The following is a 26,562-nucleotide window of genomic DNA, read 5'->3' as shown; positions in this document are numbered from 1 at the left end:
GCATTTTTTTCACTGCATTATATTCCTGAGATTCATTTATATTGTGTATAACCTTAGTTTGTTAATTTTCATTGCTGTATGGAATTGTTTTGTATGAATATACACAGCTTACCTATTTTTACTATTGATGGACTTTGGAATTTCAATTTTATACTGCCATGAAAATTCTTATACAAGTTCTTGGTGTATATATGCAAGACTCAATCAGGTTATATACATAAGTGTTGAATTGCTGGTTCATAGTTCATTGCTGGTATAGTTTTCATCTCAGACACAGTACCCTTTATCCTTAAATGTTCTAAGCGTTATACAATCTGGCAACCTCTTTAATCCTCACAACCACCCTATGAGGCAGCTACAGTTAGTCCACCCATTTACTGATGAGAAAACCAAGTCACTGGGATATTAACTTGCCCAAAGTCACATAACCAGTAAGTAATAAAAGCCATGATTTGATTCTAGTTTGGTTCCAGAGCTCAAATTCTAAACCACTAGTCTGTACCATCTAGATAGCATATATTCTCACACACACACACACACACACACACACACACACACACACACACACACACTTATACACAAAGCACTGTAGGATCTATGGATGACAGCATTCAGTCCAGCTGTTAGAGAACTTAAAATCTGGTTGAGAAAATAGAATATTTATATGTAAAAAGATAATAGAAGACACTGTATATGAAGTGACAGAAGGATGGCATGGACAAATCAGGCCACAGATGTCGTGGAGCATGGGCTGGGGTAGATTACAGGATGGATGGACAAAACCTACCTGGCTCCTGCCCACTGCTCTGCACATATCTCCCTGACACTCACCAACTCTAACCATATTGACCCTCTTTCTGTTCCTCGAAATGTCATGCTTGTTCCTATCTCGTGGCCTTTACATCTTCTGTGCCCTCTGCCTGGAATGCTTTTTTCCAAATCTTGGTAAGTCTGGCTCTTTTGTTATCATTCAGAACTCAGATCAAATGTACCCTCCTTAAAGAGAATTTCTTTGATGACTCAACCTGAAATAGTGCTCCAATTCTACCATAGTCCATTAGCCTGCTTAATTTTATTTATGATGCTTATCCCTATCTGAAATCATCTCATCTATTTGTTTACTTGCTTGTGGTCTGTTTCTCTTTATTAGAATAGAAACTCCATGCTCAAGGACCTTGTCTGTCTTGTTCGTGTCTTTTTTTCTTCTTCCCTTAAATAGTTTCTGAGGTTTCTACTTCATCTACAAAATCTTTTTGAGTTTAAAGCTATGAGGGAATGTCTGTCTCTTTGACTTGTTTTGAGGACTTCGGGCTAATGTATTTGTACAAAGAAGATATTTTATGTGTTTGTTTTCCCCTCACATCTTTAAAACATGGAAGAAATGTGGTTTCTGAGGTCTCTGGATTTGTTTGTCATCACCCTTGAGAGTTATCGATGAGTAATATAAAAGGCTGGTTCTTTGTAGTTGGTTTCTTTTGAAATGTCCCTCTACTTTATAAGTCACGCTGATGGCATTTCCTTTACACTCACCTGTCCATATATTTATCAGCCATCACAGTTTTTTCTTGCTGCTTGGAACTTAACCGAATGAGTTCTTTAATTTTTTTTAACATCTTCATTGGAGTATAGTTGCTCTAAAATGTTGTGTTAGTTTCTGCTGTATAACAAAGTGAATCAGCTATATGTATACATATATCCCCATACCCCCTCCCTCTTGCGTCTCTCTCCCACCCTCACTATCCTACCCCTCTAGGTGGTCACAGAGCACCAATCTGATCTCCCCGTGTGATGCAGCTGCTTCCCACTAGCTATCTGTTTTACATTTGGTAGTGTATATATGTTCATGCCACTCTCTCACTTCGTCCCAGGTTACCATTCCCCCTCCCCGTGTCCTCAAGTCCTTTCTCTACATCTGCGTCTTTATTCCTGTCCTGCTCCTAGGTTCTTCAGAACCTTTTTTTTTAGATTCCATATATATGTGTTAGCATACGGTATTTGTTTTTCTCTTTCTGACTTACTTCACTCTGTATGACAGACTCTAGGTCCACCCACCTCACTACATATAACTCAATTTTGTTTCTTTTTATGGCTGAGTAATATTCCATTGTATATATGTGCCACATCTTCTTTATCCACTCATCTGTCGATGGACACTTAGGTTGCTTCCATGACCTGGCTATTGTAAATAGAGCTGCAATGAACATTTTGCTACATGACTCTTTTTGAATTATGGTTTTCTCAGGGTATATGCCCAGTAGTGGGATTGCTGGGTCATATGGTAGTTCTATTTTTAGTTTTTTAAGGAACCTCCATACTGTTCTCCACAGTGGCTGTGTCAATTTACATTCCCACCAACAGTGCAAGAGGGTTCCCTTTTCTCCACAACCTCGAGTTCTTTGTTTCTTTATGAACAGATGAACATGAGTGGTTTTCTAAAATATGCCAAGGAAACAGTGAGCTGTAGGAAAGATTTTATTCTTCACTACAATATATCTTGGTAATTAAGAAGTCATTTCTTTGGCTAAGTGCTGAAAGTAAAGTGATGAATATTGTGCAGGATAAAGCTGTGAATTATAAAATACTTTCAACTCTGTTTAAAAATCTGATGAACATTAATTTTACTCCATTACTTTGCCCTGTGAAATAAATACATTACTAATTATAAACAAAATGATATTTAATCTTCCTAATGGAGGTCTAACATATTCATTTTAGCCCCATTCATAGGAATGTTATTTGAAATGGAATACTACATTATAATTATATTGAAATAATATTGGTTTTCAATTATGAAAATACCAATCCTTCTTCAACATTCAAAAAAATAAAAGAAGAGGGAACTCCTTTTTATGAGGAGAGCATTACCGTGTTACCAAAGCCAGACAAAAATACCACAAGAAAATAAAACTACAGGCAACTACAGGCCAATATCCTTGATAATCACAGATGCAAAAATCTTCAACAAAATATCAGCAAACCAAATTTAATAGCACATTAAAAGAACCATACACCATGACCAAGTGAGATTTATCCCTGGGTGCCAGGATGGTTTAACATATGCAGATCAATCAGTGTGCTACACCACATTAACAGAAAGAAGGATAAAAATCACACGATCATCTCAATATCTGCAGAAAAAGCATTTGACAAAATTCAAGACCCTTTCATGGTAAAAACTCTCAACAAACTAGTGACTTACCCTAGGGACTTCCCCTTAGAAGGTACTTACCACAACACAATAAAGGCTATATATAAAAAGCCCATAGCTAACATCATTCTCAATGGTGAAAAACTGAAAGTTTTTCCTCTAAGATGTGGAGCAAGGCAAGGATGCTCACTCTTGCCACTTCTATTCAACACTGTACTGGAAGTCTTAGCTATAGCATTTAGGCAAGAAAAAGAAATAAAAGGCATCCAAATCAGGAAAGGAGAAGTAAAATTATCTTTGTTTGTAGATGACATGATCTTATATGTAGAAAATACTAAAGACTCCCCCCCACACACAACTATTAGAACTAATAAATGAATTTAGCAGAGTTGCAAGATACAGAATCAACATTCAAAAATCAGTTGTATTTCTAGGTACTATACACTAACAATGAATTACCCAAAAATGAAATTAAGAAAACAATTCCACTTACAATAAATTCCAAGGATTAAAATACTTAGGAATAAAGTTAACCAAGAAAGTGAAAGACTTTGTACACTAAAAACTAAAAAACACTGATGAAAGAAATTAAAGCAGACACAAATAAATGGAAAGACATCCTGTGTTCACATATTGGAAGAATTAATATTATTAAAATGTCTAATCACCCAAAGCCATCTATGTATTTATTACAATCCCTATCAAAATCCCAATGACAGTTTTTACAGAAATAGAAAAAAATCCTAAAATTCATTTGGAACTACAAAAGACCCTGAGTAGTCAAACCAATTTCAAGCAAGAAGAACACAGCTGGAGGCATCATGCTTCCCAATTTCAAAATATAATACAAAGCTACAGTAATCAAAACAGTATGGTACAGGCATAAAAACAGACATAGAGACCAATGGAACAGAATAGATGGCCCAGAAATAAACCCATGCAAACAACTGTCAACTGATCTTTGACAAGGATGTCAAGAATACACAATGGGGAAAAGATAGTAAATAAATGGTGTGGGGATAACTGGACATCCACATGCAAAAGAATAAAATTGGACCCGTATCTTACGCCATACACAAAAACTGTAAGACTTGGGCTTCCCTGGTGGTGCAGTGGTTGGGAGTCCACCTGCCGATGCAGGGGACACGGGTTTGTTCCCCGGTCTGGGAAGAACCCACATGCCGCGGAGCGGCTGGGCCCGTGAGCCATGGCCGCTGAGCCTGCGCATCCAGAGCCTGTGCTCCACAACGGGAGAGGCCACAACAGTGAGAGGCCCAGGTACCGCAAAAAAAAAAAAAAAAAAGTAAGACTTAAAAACTTAAAAAGTGGACTAAAGACTTAAACATAAGACCTGAAACCATAAAACACAGGGAAAAAAACATAGGTGAAAAGCTTCATCAAATTTTGATTTGGCAATGACTTTAGTTTTTGCAATGATTTTCTGGATATTACACCAAAAACGTAGATGACAAAAGCAAAAATAGACAAGTGGGATTACATCAAACTAAAAAGTTTCTGCACAATAAACAATCAACAAAATGAAAAGGCAACCTATGAAACAGAAGAAAATATTTGCCAACTCTGTATCTAATAAAGAGTTAATCAGCAAAATATATAAGGAACTCCTACAGCTTAATAGCCAAAACTCAGATAACCTGGTTAAAAACTGGGCTAAGGACTTGAATAGACATTTACCCAAAGAAGACATACAAATGGCCAGCAGGTGTATGAAAAAAATCTCAACAATCCTAATCATCAGGGAAATGCAAATCAAAACCACAGTGAGATATCACCTCATACTCATTAGGACGGCTTTTATTTAAAAAAAAAATCACATAACAAATGCTGGTAAGGACATGGAGAAAGGGGACCCTCGTATACTGTTGGTGAGGTTGTCAATTGGTGTGCCTCAAAAGAGTATGAAGGTTTCTCAAAAAACTAAAAAGAGAACTACCATGTGATCCAGAAACTCCACTCCTGGATATATATCCAAAGGAAATGAAAACAGGATCTAGAAGAGATATTAGCACTTCCATGCTGCAGCATTATTCACAATAACTAAGACATAGAAGCAATCTATTTTTTATTATTTTTTTTGCAGTACGCGGGCCTCTCACTGTTGTGGCCTCTCCCGTTGCGGAGCACAGGCTCAGCGGCCATGGCTCACGGGCCTGGCCGCTCCGCAGCATGTGGGATCTTCCCAGACCTGGGCACGAACCCGTGTCCCCTGCAATGGCAGACGGACTCTCAACCACTGCGCTACCAGGGAAGCCCAGAAGCAATCTAAATGTCCATCAACAGATGAACCGTGAATTTTGGGGGGAAGATGGCATAAGAGTAAGACATGGAGATCACCTTCCTCCCCCCAGATACACCAGAAATACATCTACACGTGGAACAACTCCTACAGAAAACCTACTGAACGCTGGCAGAAGACCTCAGACCTCCCAAAAGGCAAGAAACTCCCCCACGTACCTGGGTAGGGCAAAAAAAAAAAAGAAAAAACAGAGATAAAAGAATAGGGATGGGACCTGCACCAGTGGGAGGGAGCTGTGAAGGAGGAAAGGCTTCCACACACTAGAAGCCCCTTCGTGGGCGGAGACAGCGGGTGGCGGAGGGAGTGAGCTTCGAAGCCACGGAAGACAGTGCAGCAACAGGGGTGCGGAAGGCAAAGCAGGGAGATTCCCGCACAGAGGATCGGTGCCGACTGGCACTCACCAGCCCGAGAGGCTTGTCTGCTCACCTGCCAGGGTGCGCGGGGCTGCGAGCTGAGGCTCAAGCTTTGATTGGAGCGCAGGGAGCGGACTGGGGTTGGCGGCGTGAATACAGCCTGAAGGGGTTAGTGCACCACGCCTAGCCGGGAGGGAGTCCGGGAAAAGGTCTGGAGCTGCCGAAGAGGCAAGAGACTTTTTCTTCCCTCTTTGTTTCCCGGTGCGCGAGGAGAGGGGATTAAGAGCGCTGCTTAAAGGAGCTCCAGAGACGGGTGCGAGCCGCGGCTAAAAGCGCGGACCCCAGAGACGGGCAGGAGACGCTAGGGCTGCTGCTGCCGCCACCAAGAAGCCTGTGTGCGAGCACAGGTCACTATCCACACCTCCCTTCCAGGGAGCCTGTGCAGCCCGCCACTGCCAGGTTCCTGGGATCCAGGGACAACTTCCCCGGAGAACGCACAGCGAGCCTCAGGCTGGTGCAATGTCACGTTGGCCTCTGCCGCCGCAGGCTCAGCCCCGCACTCCGTGCCCCTCCCTCCCCGTGGCCTGAGGGAGCCAGAGCCCCCGAATCAGCGGCTCCTTTAACCCCGTCCTGTCTGAGCGAAGAACAGACGCCCTCCGATGACCTACACGCAGAGGCGGGGCCAAATCCAAAGCTGAACCCCAGGAGCTGTGAGAACAAAGAAGAGAAAGGGAAATCTCTCCCAGCAGTCTCAGAAGCAGCGGATTAAAGCTCCACAATCAACTTGATGTACCCTGCATCTGTGGAATACATGAATAGACAACGAATCATCCCAAAATGAGGAGGTGGGCTTTGAGAGCAAGATTTATGATTTTTCTCCTTTTCCTCTTTTTGTGAGTGTGTATGTGTATGCTTCTGTATGAGAGTTTGTCTGTATAGCTTTGCTTCCACCATTTGTCCTAAGGTTCTATCCGTCTGTTTTTTTAAAATTTTTTTTCTTAATAATTATTTTTTAATTTAATAACTTTATTATATTTCACTTTATTTTACTTTATCTTCTTTCTTTCTTTCTTTTTTCCTTACTTCGCTCCTTCCTTCCTTCCTCCCACTGTCCCTCCCTCCCTCCCTTTCTTTCTTTCCTTCTTTTCTTCTTTCTTTCTTTCTTCCTTCCTTCATTCCTTCTTTCCTTCCTTCCTTCCTTTCTTCCTACTTCTACTAATTCTTTCTCTCTACTTTTTCTCCCTTTTATTCTGAGCTGTGTGGATGAAAGGCTCTTGGTGCTTCAGCCAGGAGTCAGTGCTGTGCCTCTGAGGTGGGAGAGCCAACTTCAGGACACTGATCAACAAGAGACCTCCCAGCTCCACATAATATCAAATGGTGAAAATCTCCCAGAGATCTCCATCTCAAGGCTAAGACCCAGCTACACTCAACGACCAGCAAGCTATAGTGTTGGACACCCTATGCCAAACAACTAGCAAAACAGGAACACAACCCCACATATCAGCAGAGAGGCTGCCTAAAATCATAATAAGCCCACAGAAACCCCAAACCACCAGACGTGGACCTTCCCACCAGAAAGACAAGATCCAGCCTCATCCACCAGAACACAGGCACTAGTCCCCTCCACCAGGAAGCCTACACAACCCACTGAACCAACCTTAGCCACTGGGGACAGACACCAAAAACAACGGGAACTACGAACCTGCAGCCTGCAAAAAGGAGACTCCAAACACAGTAAGATAAGCAAAATGAGAAGACAGAAAAACACACCGCAGATGAAGAAGCAAGATAAAAACCCAACAGACCTAACAAATGAAGAGGAAATAGGCAGTCTACCTGAAAAAGAATTCAGAATAATGATAGTAAAGATGACCCAAAATCTTGGAAATAGAATAGAGAAAATGCAAGAAACATTTAACAAGGATCTAGAAGAACTAAAGATGAAACAAGCAACGATGAACAACACAATAAATGAAATAAAAAATACTCTAGAAGGGATCAATAGCAGAATAACTGAGGCAAAAGAACGGATAAGCGACCTGGAAAATAAAATAGTGGAAATAATTACTGCAGAGCAGAATAAAGAAAAAGGAATGAAAAGAACGGAGGACAGTCTCAGAGACCTCTGGAACAACATTAAACGCACCAAAATTCGAATTATAGGGGTTCCAGAAGAAGAAGAGAAAAAGAAAGGGACTGAGGAAATATTTGAAGAGATTATAGTTGAAAACTTCCCTAATATGGGAAAGGAAATAGTTAATCAAGCCCAGGAAGCACAGAGAGTCCCATACAGGATAAATCCAAGGAGAAACACGCCAAGACACATATTAATCAAACTGTCAAAAATTAAATATAAAGAAAGCATATTAAAAGCAGCAAGGGAAAAACAACAAATAACACACAAGGAAATCCCCATAAGGTTAACAGCTGATCTTTCAGGAGAAACTCTGCAAGCCAGAAGGAAGTGGCAGGACATATTTAAAGTGGTGAAGGAGAAAAACCTGCAACGAAGATTACTCTACCCAGCAAGGATCTCATTCAAATTTGATGGAGAAATTAAAACCTTTACAGACAAGCAAAAGCTGAGAGAGTTCAGCACCACCAAACCAGCTTTACAACAAATGCTAAAGGAATTTATCTAGGCAAGAAACACAAGAGAAGGAAAAGACCCACAATAACGAACCCAAAACAATTTACAAAATGGGAATAGGAACATACATATCGATAATTACCTTACATGTAAATGGACTAAATGCTCCCACCAAAAGACACAGATTGGCTGAATGGATACAAAAACAAGACCCATATATATGCTGTCTACAAGAGACCCACTTTAGACCTAGAGACACATACAGACTGAAAGTAAGGGGATGGAAAAAGATATTCTATGCAAATGGAAACCAAAAGAAAGCTGGAGTAGCAATTCCCATATCAGACAAAATAGATTTTAAAATAAAGACTATTAGAAGAGACAAAGAAGGACACTACATAATGATCAAGGGATCGATCCAAGAAGAAGATATAACAATTGTAAATCTTTATGCACCCAACATAGGAGCACCTCACTACATAAGGCAAATACTAACAGCCATAAAAGGGGAAATTGACAGTAACACATTCATAGTAGCGTACTTTAACACCCCACTTTCACCAATGGACAGATCATCCAAAATGAAAATAAATAAGGAAACAGAAGCTTAAAATGATACAATAAACAAGATGGACTTAATTGATATTTATAGGACACTCCATCCAAAAACAACAGAATACACATTTTTCTCAAGTGCTCATAGAACATCTCCAGGATAGATCATATCTTGAGTCACAAATCAAGCCTTGTTATATTTAAGAAAATTGAAATTGTATCAAGTATCTTCTCCGGTCATAACACTATGAGACTAGATATCAATTACAGGAAAAGATCTCTATAAAATACAAACACATGGAGGCTAACCAATACACTACTTAATAACGAAGTGATCACTGAAGAAATCAAAGAGGGAATCAAAAAATACCTCGAACCAAATGACAATGGAGACACGACGACCCAAAACCTATGGGATGCAGAAAAAGCAGTTCTAACAGGGAAGTTTATAGCAATACAAGCCCACCTTAAGAAACAGGAAACATCTCGAATAAACAACCTAACCTTGCACCTACAGCAATTAGGGAAAGAACAAAAAACCCCCAAAGTTAGCAGAAGGAAATAAATCATAAAAATCAGACCAGAAATAAATGAAAAAGAAATGAAGGAAACCATAGCAAAGATCAATAAAACTAAAACCTGGTTCTTTGAGAAGATAAAGAAAATTGATAAACCATTAGCCAGACTCATCAAGAAAAAAACGGAGAAGACTCAAATCAATAGAATTAGAAATGAAAAAGGAGAAGTAACAACTGACACTGCAGAAATACAAAAGATCATAAGAGATTACTACAAGCAACTCTATGCCAATAAAATGGACAACCTGGAAGAAATGGACAAATTCTTAGAAATGCACAACCTGCCAAGACTGAATCAGGAAGAAATAGAAAATATGAACAGACCAATCACAAGCACTGAAATTGAAACTGTGTTTAAAAATCTTCCAACAAACAAAAGCCCAGGACCAGATGGCTTCACAGGCGAATTCCATCAAACATTTAGTGAAGACCTAAAACCTATCCTTCTGAAACTCTTCCAAAATATAGCAGAGGGAGGGAACACTCCCAAACTCATTCTACAAGGCCACCATCATCCTGATACCAAAAGCAGACAAAGATGTCACAAAGAAAGAAAACTACAGGCGAATATCACTGATGAACATAGATGCAAAAATCCTCAACAAAATACTAGCAAACAGAATCCAACAGCACATTAAGAGGATTATACACCATGATCAAGTGGGGTTTATTCCAGGAATGCAAGGATTCTTCAAAATACGCAAATCAATCAATGTGATAAACCATATTAACAAATTATAGGAAAAAAAACATATGATCATCTCAATAGATGCAGAGAAAGCTTTTGACAAAATTCAACACCCATTTATGATAAAAACCCTGCAGAAAGTAGGCATAGAGGGAACTTTCCTCAACATAATAAAGGCCATATATGACAAACCCACAGTCAACATCATCCTCAGTGGTGAAAAACTGAAACCATTTCCACTAAGATCAGGAACAAGACAAGGTTGCCCACTCTCACCACTCTTATTCAACATAGTTTTGGAAGTTTTAGCCACAGCAATCAGAGAAGAAAAGGAAATAAAAGGAATCCAAATTGGCCAAGAAGAGGTAAAGCTGTCACTGTTTGCAGATGACATGATACTATACATAGAGAATCCTAAAGATGCTACCAGAAAACTACTAGAGTTAATCAGTGAATTTGGTAAAGTAGCAGGATACAAAATTAATGCACAGAAATCTCTGGCATTCCTATACACTAATGATGAAAACTTTGAAAGTGAAATCAAGAAAACACTCCCATTTACGATTGCAACCAAAAGAATGAAATATCTAGGAATAAACCTACCTAAGGAGACAAAAGACCTGTATGCAGAAAATTATAAGACACTGATGAAAGAAATTAAAGATGATACAAATAGATGGAGAGATATACCAAGTTCTTGGATTGGAAGAATCAACATTGTGGAAATGACTCTACTACCCAAAGCACTCTACAGATTCAATGCAATCCCTATCAAAATACCACTGGCATTTTTCACAGAACTAGAACAAAAAAATTCACAATTTGTATGGAAACACAAAAGACCCCGAATAGCCAAAGCAATCTTCAGAACGAAAAACGGAGCTGGAGGAATCAGGCTCCCTGACTTCAGACTATACTACAAAGCTACAGTAATCAAGACAGCATGGTACCTGCACAAAAACAGAAAGATAGATCAATGGCACAGGATAGAAAGCCCAGAGATAAACCCACGCACATATGGTCACCTTATCTTTGATAAAGGAGGCAGGAATGTACAGTGGAGAAAGGACAGCCTCTTTAGTAAGTGGTGCTGGGAAAACTGGACAGGTACATGTAAAAGTATGAAATTAGGACACTCCCTAACACCATACACAAAAATAAGCTCAGTATGGATTAAAGACCTAAATGTAAGGCCAGATACTCTAAAACTCTTAGAGGAAAATACAGGCAGAACATTCTATGACATAAATCACAGCAAGATCCTTTTTGACCCACCTCCTAGAGAAATGGAAATAAAAACAAAAATAAACAAATGGGACCTGATGAAACTTCAAAGCTTTTACACAGCAAAGGAAACCATAAACAAGACCAAAAGACAACCCTCAGAATGGGAGAAAATATTTGCAAATGAAGCAACTGACAAAGGATTAATTTCCAAAATTTACAAGCAGCTCATGCAGCTCAATAACAAAAAAACAAACAACCCAATACAAAAATAGGCAAAAGACCTAAGCAGACATTTCTCCAAAGAAGATATACAGACTGCCAACAAACACATGAAAGAATGCTCAACATCATTAATCATTAGAGAAATGCAAATCGAAACTACAATGAGATATCATCTCACACCAATCAGAATGGCCATCATCAAAAAATCTAGAAACAATAAATGTTGGAGAGGGTGTGGGGAAAAGGGAACACTCTTGCACTGCTGGTGGGAATGTGAATTGGTACAGCCACTATGGAGAACAGTATGGAGGTTCCTTAAAAAACTACAAATAGAACTACCATATGACCCAGCAATCCCACTACTGGGCATATACCCTGAGAAAACCATAATTCAAAAAGAGTCATGTATGAAAATGTTCATTGCAGCTCTATTTACAATAGCCTGGAGAAGGAAACAACCTAAGGTCCATCATCGGATGAATGGATAAAGAAGATGTGGCACATCCATACAATGGAATATTACTCAGCCAGAAAAAGAAATGAAATTGAGCTATTTGTAATGAGGTGGATAGACCTACAGTCTGTCATACAGAGTGAAGTAAGTCAGAAAGAGAAAAACAAATACCGTATGCTAACACATATATATGGAATTTAAGAAAAGAAAATGTCATGAAGAACCTAGGGGTAAGACAGGAATAAAGACACAGACCTACTAGAGAACAGACTTGAGGATATGGGGAGGGGGAAGGGCAAGCTGTGACAAAGCAAGAGAGGCATGGACATATATACACTACCAAACGTAAGGTAGATAGCTAGTGGAAAGCAGCCGCATAGCACAGGGAGATCAGCTCGGTGCTTTGTGACCGCCTGGAGGGGTGGGATAGCGAGGGTGGGAGGGAGGGAGACGCAAGAGGGAAGAGATATGGGAACATATGTATATGTATAACTGATTCACTTGGTTATAAAGCAGAAACTAACACACCATTGTAAAGCAATTATACCGCAATAAAGATGTTAAAAAAAAACAACAACTGATGAACTGTAAAAGAAAACATGGTATATGCATACAATAGCATATTATATAATTAAAAAAGAAGGAAATCCCGCCTTTTACAACAACATGAGTGAACTTGGAGAACATTATGCTAAGTGAAAAAAGCCAGACACAGAAGAAAAAATACTACATGATATCACTTATGTGATGAATCTAAAATAGTTAAACTGATAGAAGCAGAGTGGTTGCCAAGGGCTTGGGGGAGGGGGAAACAGCTAGGTATTTATAAAACGGTACAACGTTTCAGTTTTACAAGATTAATAGATCCTAAAGAGGTACTGTACAGCATAGTGCCTATAGTTACTACTGTATTGTGTACTCAAAAATTTGCTAAGAAGGTAGATCTCATACAACATGTTCTTATCACAAAATAACAAATAATAATATAGTATATAATAAATAATAATATATAATTAATAATATAAGAAATGTAATATCACATGTAATAACATGTAATAATAAATACATCACTTTTGGAAGTCATTAATAGCTTCATGGCACAGATTGTGGTTATGGGTTCACGGGAGTAGACTTATCTCCAAACTCATCAAGTTGTACATATTAATTATGTGCAGCTTTTTTAAGTTAGAGAACTTTTTTAAAAAAAAGGAATGTAGGGACTTCCCTGGTGGTGCAGTGGTTAAGAATCAGCCTGCCAGTGCAGGGGACATGGGTTCGAGCCCTGGGCTGGGAGGATCCCACGTGCCGCGGGGAGGCTGAGCTCGTGTGCCACAACTACTGAAGCCCACGTGCCTGGAGCCCATGCTCTGCAACAAGGAGGGGCCACCGCAATGAGGCCCGTGCACTGCAATGAAGAGTGGCCCCCGCTCTCCACAACTGAAGAAAGCCCACATGCAGCAATGAAGACCCAACGCAGCCAAAAATAAAAATAAATTAAAAAAAAAAAGGAATGTATACTGGAGAAAACGAATATAATAATAGCATATTCCTTGGTAAAAAAAATTCAGTGTGTAAATATAAGGACTAGAACAATATATACAGTATATTTACATTATTTTTAAGAAGAATCATAACAAAAACATGCTAAAATTTCACCCCAAAATATAACCATCAGTATACCAAAAACGTACCACATATCATTATATGCTAATAGCCATTTAAAATTACTGGAAGGATAGGTACTAAATTATTTTTAACAGAAGTTACCTCTTTCTCTGGGGACTGGTATTGGGTAGGTAGAAAGGAGTAGGAAAATGGCAAGGAGACCCTTTCACTTTGTATTCTATATATTTCTGCATTGTTTGAATTAACTGAAACAATAATTAATTATAACTTATTGAAAATAAAACCAAATATTAAAAATTACAACCTTCTTATAGGTGACAATTTTCACACATTGAAATGGCATAGTAAGCAACCAACAAACACTTAGAAAATGTTTGGTGTGTATTATTCTTACCATCTCAGAAAACTATATTCTTCGGAATTCCCTGGTGGTCCGGTGGTTAGGACTCCGTGCTCTCACTGCTGAGGCCCAGGTTCAATCTTGTTTGGGGAACTAATATCCCACAAGCCATGCAGCCAAAAAAAAAGACCCAGCCTTATCAATCTGACCTGGGACACTGATGGGCAATACGCACTTCTGGGCTCCTGAGGTTGAAGGCTTTGTGGTGCTACATCACAGCTGAACTCCTTCTGCCCAGGCCTGCTCCCCCGCTTATGTTAAAAAACAACAACAACTATATATTCTTGTTCAATCTTTTGATATTTGATTGCTTTTCAGTGTATTCATATAATTATTATTGAAATTTCCCAAATTTCTTTTGTTGAAAAGGTTCATTTCAAAGTTCTTTGGAAGCAACTATACTCCAGGAAAAATTAAAAACAAACAAACAAAAAACCCCAAAGTTCTTTGGAGTTTGTATTCATTTTAGATTGGGCCATGTTTCTTTTCTCTTAAAATGAAAAATAGCGATGTTTTCTAACTACCTCTGATAATGTTCACACACACTGCCTTTTGTTTTGGAACCTTCTCAAGGGCAAATGGATATTTGTCTGGTGTTCTGTGTGCGACCTGTCCTTGTGCCACTTTTCCAGTGTGATGTGGAAAGAACAGCTGTCATCTGTCCTTCTGGGAATTCTGCCTAGAGTCTGGCACCATGGGAATTTACCCAGGCTGCTTTGGGGGAAGACGTCTGAGATTTCATGATAATAGTAATTGTGAACTAGAAAGACACTAGAACTGGAGGAGTTAAAGGGAGATCTCACAGAGGATTAAGAATTTGATGTAAGTCAACTATACTTCAATTAAAAAAAAAGAATTTGAGATGATTCTTGGAACTAGGCAGACTTAGGCGTATTTTTAAAGTTAGCTTTATTTTATTATTATATTCTAAAACATATGGGATGATTTTCTAACAAGAATTCTATGGGGAACTTGTGAACCTGGATCATATTTAAATAAGGTTACTGAAAATAAAAGTGAAAACAATCACTGAGAATTGTATCGCTTTGAGTTTGAAGGAAAGCTGCACATAAGACAATACATTCCGTCCTTTGGAAGCTTGTGTCCTTATATGAGAGAGATTGCTAGAGGAGTGGTGAGAAAACGGTAGTATGTATGTCATGAAAGCATAGCTAATAAGCTAACAAGTTCTAGTAAACATAAAAATGTTAAAAGATGGAAATATATTAAAAGAGGTATTATACGTAAAATCTATTAAATGTAAAATGTATAAAAGATTAAAATCCATGTATCTATGTAAAAAAGAGAAAAAATCCTCAACACTCTAGAGGAGCTTTGATCAACCACTACAAATAATAACCTATTTACATATAATCTAGAATGAATACTAAGTAACAACGACAAAATATTTTCACTATCGTATTTTGCTTTACCTTTGGAATACAAAGTGATGGAGTAAAGTACTTGGTGCTGCCTGCTTTGGCTGGAAGAACACCAGGACCACCTAGTGGATTTTCCATTTACTGCACTACCCTTATGCTTTAGTTATTACTAAATTGTAACTGCTGAGATAAGCCTTAAAGTGAAATCAGTAGTCATGATCTCTTTGTGGCTTATAACCGAAACAGTAACTGTTAATCATCAGACAAAACTGTCCCTGAATACTTGAAGAGAAGTCCCTGCCCACCAAACACTCACCAACTAGCACGGTGCTGCACTTAGAAGCACAGCCAGAGTTAAACATTTGGCTGCTGAGATATACACCTGGAACTTTAAATTTTCCGTGAAAGTCGGCAAACAAGGTAAACTGCAGAACCTCATCTGCATTCATGGAAGAGGCATCCTTTCAATGAACAAGAGTAGAGAACTCTGCAGAGCGCAAGCCAAGGGGTTACACTAGCAGCTTGACCTTTATCTAAATCTGTGGGTACACAAACTGGGCTTTATAATCAATTTCGTTTTTGGAGCAAAGTAGCTCATATGGTTACAGTGTGTCCTGGCCATTCTGTATCCCATGGCTGAGCCAGCTGGGTCTCTGCCTCTCTGTGGTGGTGACAGATGTTTCATATTTTTATTTGGGGTGATGGTTCAGAGAAATAACAAACATTCTGGGAAAAGATACTTTGGTGAGATGCAGAAGGTCATACAGCATCCAATTTTAGTAAATTCTGATGTTGAGTCAAACATTAATTGAATATCGTGATTTTTTATGTATCAGAAGAAAAAGAACACCAGGATCTAAGGTGAATGAGAAAGTTGATGCGATTTGAACCTGTGGGTGGGCTGTTTAACTGTGAAGCAGATGGTAGGCTTTAGGCTATGAGGTTGGTGATTTTCAGCCAGGCACCATGTGTGAAAGGCACGTGCATGGGCTGGCCTCTCCCAAGGCTGCATGGCTGGGGCTGCATGGGTGCCATCAGAGGAAATCTGTGGCGCTGAGACTGCAGCTCTACTAGTCTGCTAACAATTCCCATCTGAGTTTCTTCTCCCTACAGTGTGAAGGAGGTCAGGTGGACACTCTCTGAGGTCTGAAATTTCGAACTGTGGTTTTTACAAGAGTGATGATCTCTTCTGAACTCCTTGGAAGCTAAGATAGGAACGATTCAGTTCACAAGAATAAAGCCCAATTCCTCTTCTTGTCGGAGTATCCAGTAAAATGCTAAGAAATGTGTGTGTAGAACAGAAAAGGAAGAAGAGGAACAGAAGGGAGAATCAAAGATGGAGCAAAAACTTAGAAATGCAGAAAAAGATGATGCACATGAATAATAACAACAGAACAACAACCGATAGGATGGAGTGTAGAGAGAGGGAAGGACAGGACCTCAGAGAAGTCCAGGGCAAGGGCTTCCATATGAAGGGCTTCTGTATAAAGAGCTTCATTTCCCAAGCTAGGCTGCCAGACTTCTGAGGGTCCATGAAGATAATAACGACAGAGTGTTTAGCTGTTTCTAATATTCTGAAAAGCCCATTATTCTAACTCTTAGCACATACAGGAATTTGCAATTCTAAATTTACTGGTGTGCTTCTTTGTTTCCTGGGTCCATGAAGGCAGGACCATGTCTCTTTTACTGACCATGGAATAATCAGCACCACTGTTGTGCAATAGAGCCTGATGGTTAGAGCTGCATGCTCTGGAGCACAGACTTCCTGCTTCCCACATTGCTTCAACCACTTACTACCCATTGCATATATGCTGCCAATTGGCTGTCCTAACAAACATGTCAAGATCCCTCTTGCCCTGCGGCCTTCCATTATAGAGGCTTGAAAATGAAAAGAGAAAGACCTTGCATTTTACTTTCCTAGTCTCTCTTGCTGCTAGGGGTGGCCACATGACATAGACTTGGCCAATGAGAGGTGAGTAGAAAAGCAGCGAGGGATTCTTGGAAGGCTCTGACTCCCTGCTGAAAGGGACAGAAGCAGATAACACTACCATTTCTCTCATCTTCTTAACATAAATGTGGACATGATGCTTGGATACAGGGCAGCCATTGTGCGCTCATGAGGGAAAAGGTCAGGCAGTTCTCAGAGACGCTAGCCCTGACATTGCTGAGCCACGGAACCAACACTCGGAACAAATGGCTTCCCAGTTATTGTTATATGAGAGAAATAAATGTTTATTTGTTTCAGTGACTGTAAGTTGGGCTTTCTGTTACTTTTAGACAAAAGCATGGCTGTTATAACAGTTGTGTGACTGAGCAAGTTACTTTATTCTGCTTCAATATACTCATTTGAAAATGGGGATTATAGCAGTATCTTCTTTATAGGGTTATTACAAAGATTAAAGGAGATAATATATATAAAGAGCACAAAGTAAGCGCTACATAAGGGTAAACTGTTACTTTTATTACTATTTTGATCATGGGCTCTCAATAAATCTTGGCTGAATGAGTGGAGGAGAAGATCAGACCCAAAGGGTATGGCTTGAACCCAAGTAGCAATAAGATGACTCAATTTTTCTGCTTGAGAAAAATGAGAAAATGGGGAGACATGAGAAGGAGGGGGCAAATGAGGGAGGGCTAAAGAGCAGCCAGGTGGGTGCTATGTTGGGGTGAGATGGCCCATGAAAAATCTCCCATGGAGGATGGTTGACGTGCTGGTGCCAAGTATCAAAAGTATGGCCCACGCATACCAGCATCAAGTAGACACTGAATAAACATTGGTTGGCTCACTGAATAAATGAATGAACTGTTAGGGTGCTTACTGAAAAAGAACTTGCTATCTCTTCCTTTAAACTAAAGAGATAGAAGTGACAGAAGGTTCTTCTCCAGTGCCATCTGCACATCTTTTACAATATTTGCCTGAAATTATGTGGGTGAAGATGTATTGCTCTATAATTGCCTGTGCCCTTGCAAGGAGCAGGTAAGAACATCCGGTGAGGGCAGAAGCAGAAGCAGAAGGAACAGATTTCCCACAGAGTAAAATATTCTGTTGTCATAAAAAGCCCCTTGCCGTAACATGAGAGAAAATGAAAAAGAGAACCTACAGAAGAGAAGCAGATACCTCCTAATAGGTGCGTATCTCCAAGGTTTCCCACCAGGAGCCAGCTGCTCATCAAACAAGGAACAAATGAGTGGTCACGACTGGCTCCCACCACGCCCCAGCACCGGGGCTGGAGTGCATTGTAAGAACATCACTTTCACCGCCCTGGCCCAGTGTGACAGTCAGGATGTCATGTCAGAATTACCCAGCACAAACTGCTCCTTTGCATCTGCATTCACCCAAGCCTTCTCTGAGGAGGCTCAGTGCATTTCTAATCCTTCCTAAAAACATGTGCAGAAAGCAAGGAAAATTTGAAACATATAAAAGGCTTAGTTACGGGATTATAAAGTGGATGCCTCCACACGAAGGATTAACTTTGATGCACATCTTTCTGAACATTATTTGCATCACAACTTGACATGAATGCCTCAAGTCTGGCCCTTTTACTCCCCTGTCCTCTTTCTGCATCTCTCCTTCTCCCTCTGGATTACTTTGGCTTGAATTTTGTGTGCATCTTTAAATGTGGTAAGCAAACGGAAAGCAAAATCCCCTTTGAATAGTGAATGGACTTGCATTTCTGTTTAGGGATGTGTATTTGCCCTTGGGCTCTATAAGGATGAGACATAAAATAAAACCTTGATACAGATGGGACACACACACACACACACACACACACACACAAACACATGCGCCACACTACTCAAAGCAGATGTGAGTCAAAAACATATGCTGATAAACTTGATTTGCCGATGGCATTTTGAGCTGTGAGCCCGCTCAGTACATTTGAAGGGTTTGGCATACTATCTCTTCATGGGAATAAATAGATAGCTGGGATAAACAATAATGCTGAAAGTCTTCTTCCAATGACTGAAGAAATGGAGAGAAATTAGCATCTTGTCCACCCCCTCCAAACAAAGCCCCATGGTTGAGGCTTAGGTCAAATCCTGTAACTTTGGTCATATTACAATGTAGAAACACTTTACGACAGACTACATGGGGATGCAGGAAAAGAGAGAGAACAAACCTTCAAAATCATGGAGCTTTGACCAAAGCTATCTCTCCTTAACTTGCCTTAAAATTTTGCCCGCTGAAGCTTTGTTTCTTCTAGCTGTAACTTACTCCATCCTATAGCACCAGTACTTTGAGAAATTAACTGATTCATTTATTTCACAAATATTTATTGAGTGCCAGACACTAGCAAAGGAAATACAGTATCTGCTTGTGAAGGAGTAATGGCTAACAACAACACTGCCCTGCGTGAATGAATTTGAACTTGATTTCATTATTAGGATAAGAGTAGAGCCTCACAGGTGGGCATGTTCATGAGGTTTATGCCCTCTTCCTCCTCATTCCTGTAAGCATTTATCTGGGGCCCATCTGTACGTGGGCTGTGCTGGGTGCAATGCCAAAGGGCAAAGCAAGTTAAGGGGCAACAGTCCTGTTCAACAGACCATGGACTTGCGATCAGAAGCAGGTCTACTTCACTTGCTGTACAGTAGAAACTAACGCAACATTGCAAAACAACTATACCCCAATAAAAAAAAAAGGAAGGAAACAAGTCTTCCTTTTGTTGTAACTCCTGCCATGTGTGGGCTCAGCCTTAAATTGCTTCTGGAATCTCAGAAATGAGGGAAGGCAAAAAATCTCAAATATGCTTTGAGATCTGCTTGTAGATTTTGATAACCATGATGATACTAATAAAACAATATTAATATTGTGTTTTTATTATGTGCCAGGCAATGTTCTAAACACTTTAAATGTCTTAATTCACTTATTCCTCTGTCATTTAGTATAAATACCACTATTAGCCTTATTATTCATATGAAGAAACTGAGGCACTGAGTTAAAACCACTCACTTTTTTATATGAAGTTAATTTCAATATTTTATGTGATCCAATATATCCAAAATATTATGATTTCAACATGTAACCAATATAAATACTATTAATGAGACATTTTACATTCTTTTTATTTTGTAGTAAGTCTTAGAAATCCAGTGTATATTTTAATTAATTAATTAATTAATACATATTTAAAAACCACTCACTTTTAACTGTTAGTCTATCAGGCAAGCTAACCCCAAGGACCACACAAATTCTTAACTATTAAGTTGTGTCGCTTCTCAGTCACTCTGCCAAAAAATACATAAACGGACAGCTTCTACAATTAAATCCAGAATATCAAGTTGCTCTAATAAAGCATAAAAATAGGTTAGAGATATTCTCTTGCTTTTGTTCCACTGTTTTTGTTTTTCTCCAAATAAGACCTAGTCTTTAATCCATAGTTACCTTAAGAATGTGATGTAAGAGTTGGAGCTGTCTACCTACTCACCAGCTGTTTTTATAGGAAGATGATCAGGAACTAGTTATGAAAGAATCATATTGTTTAATCTGGCATCAGAGCACTTGAGAAACCACAGACCTGGTGAGTTAGAAAATATGTAGGCAGAAATGATGTCTCCATGGAAACAGATGTGAAGATTCAAGTGAATACTAGGTCCATTAGACTTTTCACGAACGCAGCGGCAGATTTTGTTTTTTTTTTTTTACACTTCTATAACCTGTTTATTGAGGAGACTGACCATGGTGAGGAGGAAGCTAGAAACACATTTTCCTCTCTAGTCACTGCTTCTAACTCTTCTATGTCCAATCTCCTACCTCTTCTACATGATATCTCTCAATGACATGTTGGGAAGGCACACATAGTCACTGAAAGTTCTGTCTGGTCGTTTAATATGACAACCTCACATCCAGTTCAAGACTTTCCACTGCTCCATTTATGGCTAGACCTGTAACTCAAGGGCCTGATGTGGGGCTGCTCTAGTTCTAGGATACCTCCCTTCCGCTTCCTGCAAGACCCAATGCTTCTTGTTTTGGAGGTTGGGAGAGAGGATGGGATGGGGTAACGCATTTTGCTTCCTCCATTGGTTTTGCTGCTTCTCTGGCTCACACCAAAGGCATACCTCCCGGCGTTAGCTGTCTCAGGGACATGTGTGGGTTCTCTAGGGTCCCTTACATGAGAGGGTTCAATCGTGTTCAGCCCCCCTCAGCAACCTCAGCCACCCATAAGCTGTAACTGCACTGCCTGCATTTTCCTGCCCAGTGGGCACCTTACTAACCTGTGGGTTGGTTGTGGGAGAAGGAGTGTTGATATAGCAGGAAGAGTTTTGCTACTTAGTGAGCCCTAAAGAAAATATTTGGTAGATGTTCTGTTTGTAATATGAGACACTTAACAACTCTTTTGCCCAGCTTTGGGCCCCAGGCACCAGTTCTTAGACCAAAAGAAAATTCTCTTTTGTATCCTGATCATAATAATAAACTTTGAGCTGAGGACACGAGGAGGGGGAAGGGTAAGCTGGGACGAAGTGAGAGAGTGGCATGGACTTATACACACTACCAAATGTAAAATAGATGGCTAGGGGGAAGCAGCTGCATAGCACAGGGAGATCAGCTCGGTGCTTTGTGACCACCTAGAGGGGCGGGACAGGGAGGGTGGGAGGGAGACACAAGAGGGAGGACATACGGGGATATATGTATATGTATAGCTGATTCACTTTGTTATAAAGCAGAAACTAACACACCATTGTAAAGCAATTATATTCCAATAAAGATGTTAAAAAAAATAATAAACTTTGATCAAAGCCTTAGGATAAGAAAGCATCAGGAGTTCTTTCTTCTCTCTTCCTTCCTTCCTCCCTCCCTTCCTTCTTTCCTTCCTTCCCTTCTTCCAAACAAAAACCATATAAATTGAAATAAGAGGGATAAAAAAAGCCTAGAAAATCAGTATTATCTTAGTGTCATTGACAGAACTTTAACAGAGCAGAGGAGTTTGGAATATTAGAAGATAAACAGTTTTAGTTTTCTGAGGATTTTGGTGGTATTTCTACCTGCTTAAATCTTGAACTGTACTTTTCCATGCTCAGGAAGCCACCTACAGCCCAGCTGATACTGCAATCAGCCACTGGGACTTTCTCACACTTGAGCTCAACCTGCTTTTTTTAAAAAAATTTATGCCTTTGATTTTATTTTATCATATTAAAATTTTCTTTTTAATTTTAATTTTTTTTAAACAGCAGGTTCTTATTAGTTATCTATTATATACATATTCGTCTATATATGTCAATCCCAATCTCCCAATTCATCCCACCACCACCAGCACCCACCCCCTGCCCTACTTTCCTGCCTTGGTGTCCATACATTTGTTCTCTACATCTGTGCCTCTATTTCTGCCTTGCAAACGGGTTCATCTGTACCATTTTTCTAGGTTCCACATATATGCGTTAAAATACGATATTTGTTTTTCTCTTTCTGACTTACTTCACTCTGTATGACAGTCTCTAGGTCCATCCACGTCTCTACAAATGACCCAATTTCGTTCCTTTTTATGGCTGAGTAATATTCCATCGTATATATGTGCAACATCTTCTTTATCCATTCATCTGTCGATGGGCATTTAGGCTGCTTCCGTGACCTGGTTATTGTAAATAGTGCTGCAATGAACACTGGGGTGCATGTGTCTTTTTGAATTATGGTTTTCTCTGGCCATATGCCCAGTAGTGGGATTGCTGCGTCATACTGTAGTTCTATTTTTAGTTTTTTAAGGAACCTCCATACCGTTCTCCATAGTGGCTGTATCAATTTACATTCCCATCAACAGTGCAAGAGTGTTCCCTTTTCTCCACACCTCTCCAGCATTTGTTGTTTGTAGATTTTCTGATGATGTCCATTCTAACCGGTGTGAGGTGATACCTCATTGTAGTTTTGATTTGCATTTCCCTAATAATTAGTGATGTCGAGCAGCTTTTCATGTGGCTCTTGTCCATCTGTATGTCTTCTTTGGAGAAATGTCTATTTAGGTCTTCTGCCAATTTTTGATTGGGTTGATTGTTTTTTTGATAGTGAGCTGCATGAGCTGTTTATATATTTTGGAGATTAATCCTTTGTCCATTGATCTATTTGCAAATATTTTCTCCTATTCTGAGGGTTGTCTTTCCATCTTGTTTATAGTTTCCTTTGCTGTGCAAAAGCTTTTAAGTTTCATTAGGTACCATTTGTTTGGTTTTATTTTTATCTCCATTACTCTAAGAGGTGGGTCAAAAAAGAGCTTGCTGTGAAATATGTCAAAGAGTGTTCTTCCTATGTTTCCCTCTAACAGTTTTACAGTATCTGGTCTTACCTTTAGGTTTTTAATCCATTTTGAGTTTATTTTTGTGTACGGTGTTAGGGAGTGTTCTAATTTTATTCTTTCACATGTAGCTATCCAGTTTTCCCAGCACCACTTATTGAAGAGGCTTTTTCTCCATTGTATATTCTTGCCTCCTTTGTCACAGATTCGTTGATCATAGGTGCATGGGTTTCTCTCTGGGCTTTCTATCCTGTTCCATTGATCTATATTTCTGTTTTTGTGCCAGTACCATATTGTCTTGATTACTGTAGCTTTGTAGTATAGTCTGATGTCTGGGAGTTTGATTCCTCCTGCTCCATTTTTTTCCCCTCAAGATTGCTTTGGCTATTCAGGGTCTTTTGTGTCTCCATACAAATTTTAAGATTTTTTGTTCTATTTCTGTAAAAAATGCCATTAGTAATTTGATAGGGATTACATTTAATCTGTAGATTGCTTTGGGTAGTACAGTCATTTTCACAATATTGAGTCTTCCAATCCAAGAACATGGTATATATTTCCAACTGTTTGTGTCATCTTTGTTTTCTTTCATCAGTGTCTTATAGTTTTCTGAGTACAGGTCTTTTACCTCCTTAGGTAGGTTTATTCCTAGGTATTTTATTCTTTTTGTTGCAATGGTGAATGGAATTGTTTCCTTAAGTTCTCTTTCTGATCTTTCATTGTTAGTGTATAGGAATGCAAGAGATTTCTATGCATTAATTTTGTATCCTGAAAGTTTACCACATTCATTGTTTAGCTCTAGTAGTTTTCTGGTGGCATCTTTAGGATTTTCTATGTATAGTATCATGTCATCTGCAAACAGTGACAGTTTTACTTCTTCTTTTCCAATTTGTATTCCTTTTATTTCTCTTTCTTCTATGAATGCTGTGGCTAGGACTTCCAGAACTATGTTGAGTAATAGTGGTGAGAGGGGACATCCTTGTCTTGTTCCTGATCTTAGAGGAAATGCTTTCAGTTTTTCACCATTGAGAATGTTTGCTGTGGGTTTGTCGTATATGGCCTGTATTATGTCGAGGTAGGTTCCCTCTATGCCCACTTCCTGGAGAGTTTTTATCATAAATGGGTGTTGAATTTTGTCACAAAGCTTTTTCTGCATCTATTGAGATGATCCTATGGTTTTTACTCTTCAACTTGTTAATATGGTGTATCACATTGATTGATTTGCGTATATTCAAAATCCTTGCATCCCTGGGATAAATCCCACTTGATCAAAGATTTTCTTTGAGGGGGACCCCTCTGGCTGTGGGGTGTGCCCTCCCTATTGGCAGAAATGTGGGGGGCAGGCAAACAACAGGCTTATGATCTGGATGGTGTCCTGCACATAAACACCTGGGAGAGCAGAGCCAGGGCTGTGGCAGTAGGGAGTATATGCCACAGGAGGTGGTGATGAGACAGCGTGGCTATACAAAAGGATTCTGGCTGTGCCAACTCTAGTAGAGCCAGTAGGCAACTCTGGATCTCATAAAATCCTGCCCTTATTTGCCACTCACGACATCCCCAAATCTAGAGGGTCAGCCCTTTTCTAGCTACGGCACCTCACCAGGAAAGTCAATGCTACAGGACCTCAGGGAGCCTCATGGTGCTAAGGTTGAAGACCCAAGTCAGAGAACGTCCTTGTGGTGGAGTTCTGGGAGCAGGGGGGCCTCTAACTACAGTCTGAAGTCCCTGGGAGTGGCTGCAAGTGGCAGGTAAAGGGGGCGAGTGGCTTGGGCACCTGACCCCCACTGAGGAAGCCAGGGCCCCTGACATCTGCAGTGGTCACATGTACAAGAGACAGGCAAGGTCGCACATGTGAGAAGCAAGCACAGGCTGGCAGTGGACACAGGACTCCTTCCCGCTCCAGGACAGCAGGGGCCAGGGCCCAAGGCTGGACTTCTCAGGGTGCAGAGCGGGTTTTGCTGCAGGACTGGCTTGGCTTTGCTGGTTCCAAGGACTCAGTTCAGCCGTCTTCTACCCTCAGACAAACTGGGATAGGTTGGGAACCTTGATGTTGAGATCACCAATGTTGATATTCCGAGGCATCTCCGGCAGGGTGATGTTTTTCACGGCAGACATGGCCCAGGCGGGCACTGCTGAAAGGCCACCCTCAGATTTCTCCAGCCTGTTCTGAGCTTCAATCTGAGCCACGATTTCATTCATGTTTGTTTCCAACGCCATCCCACCCATCACCACCTCCTGAAGAACGTAGTGCACCTTATCCACGTGGACGATCAAATCCAATTCACAAACATTTTTGAAACACTTATCCAGAGTCTCCACAAAAACCTGCTACACATACCTGGATGAGGTCCAAGATCCCAAGTTCACTCTCTGATGAATCCACCAAATGCAAAGTAGAGGGTAGCATAATGCTGATAAATCAGTTTGTAGTCAGAGCCACCAATCAAACTTCCACCCTCCAAGAAGTTACAGATGTTCTCATCCCGCTTGAGAACTAGATGGAAGGTCTCTCGAATAATCTGCTGCTGAATTTCTTCTGGGAAATGCTGGTAGGAGCGGACCAGCCGTGGCTTCACATGGTTATTGAAAACCAGAATCACCTGAATCATCTTTGCCCGCCATGCTCCTTTCACCACTGGCTGTTTCCAGAGAGCATCTCCTTCCCTTGTGTATGTATTTTAACTTATATAACTGTTATTATACTGTAGTTTATTCTATTTTTCACTTTTTATATTAAGCATTCTATTTTTGAGATCTATATATTTTGCTGTGTGTTCATCTGGTTTACTGCATCAAATCGCTG

The 26,562-nt window shown here is 39.9% G+C and overlaps 1 protein-coding gene and 1 pseudogene across 16 annotated transcripts in view; both read right to left on the bottom strand.

Annotated features, from left to right (window-relative positions):
• The window catches only part of ANKS1B (ankyrin repeat and sterile alpha motif domain containing 1B), a 1,163,439-nt gene that overhangs the window by 250,765 nt on the left and 886,112 nt on the right, over positions 1-26,562 (bottom strand). The window lies entirely within an intron of this gene.
• LOC132528968 (AP-3 complex subunit sigma-2-like) lies at positions 25,776-26,377 on the bottom strand (annotated as a pseudogene).

This window comes from Lagenorhynchus albirostris, chromosome 11, assembly GCF_949774975.1.
Source record: "Lagenorhynchus albirostris chromosome 11, mLagAlb1.1, whole genome shotgun sequence".
Classification (NCBI taxonomy): Eukaryota; Metazoa; Chordata; class Mammalia; order Artiodactyla; family Delphinidae; genus Lagenorhynchus; species Lagenorhynchus albirostris.
Note: the sequence above shows the minus strand (reverse complement) of the source record. Positions and strands in the feature narration are given on the sequence as shown.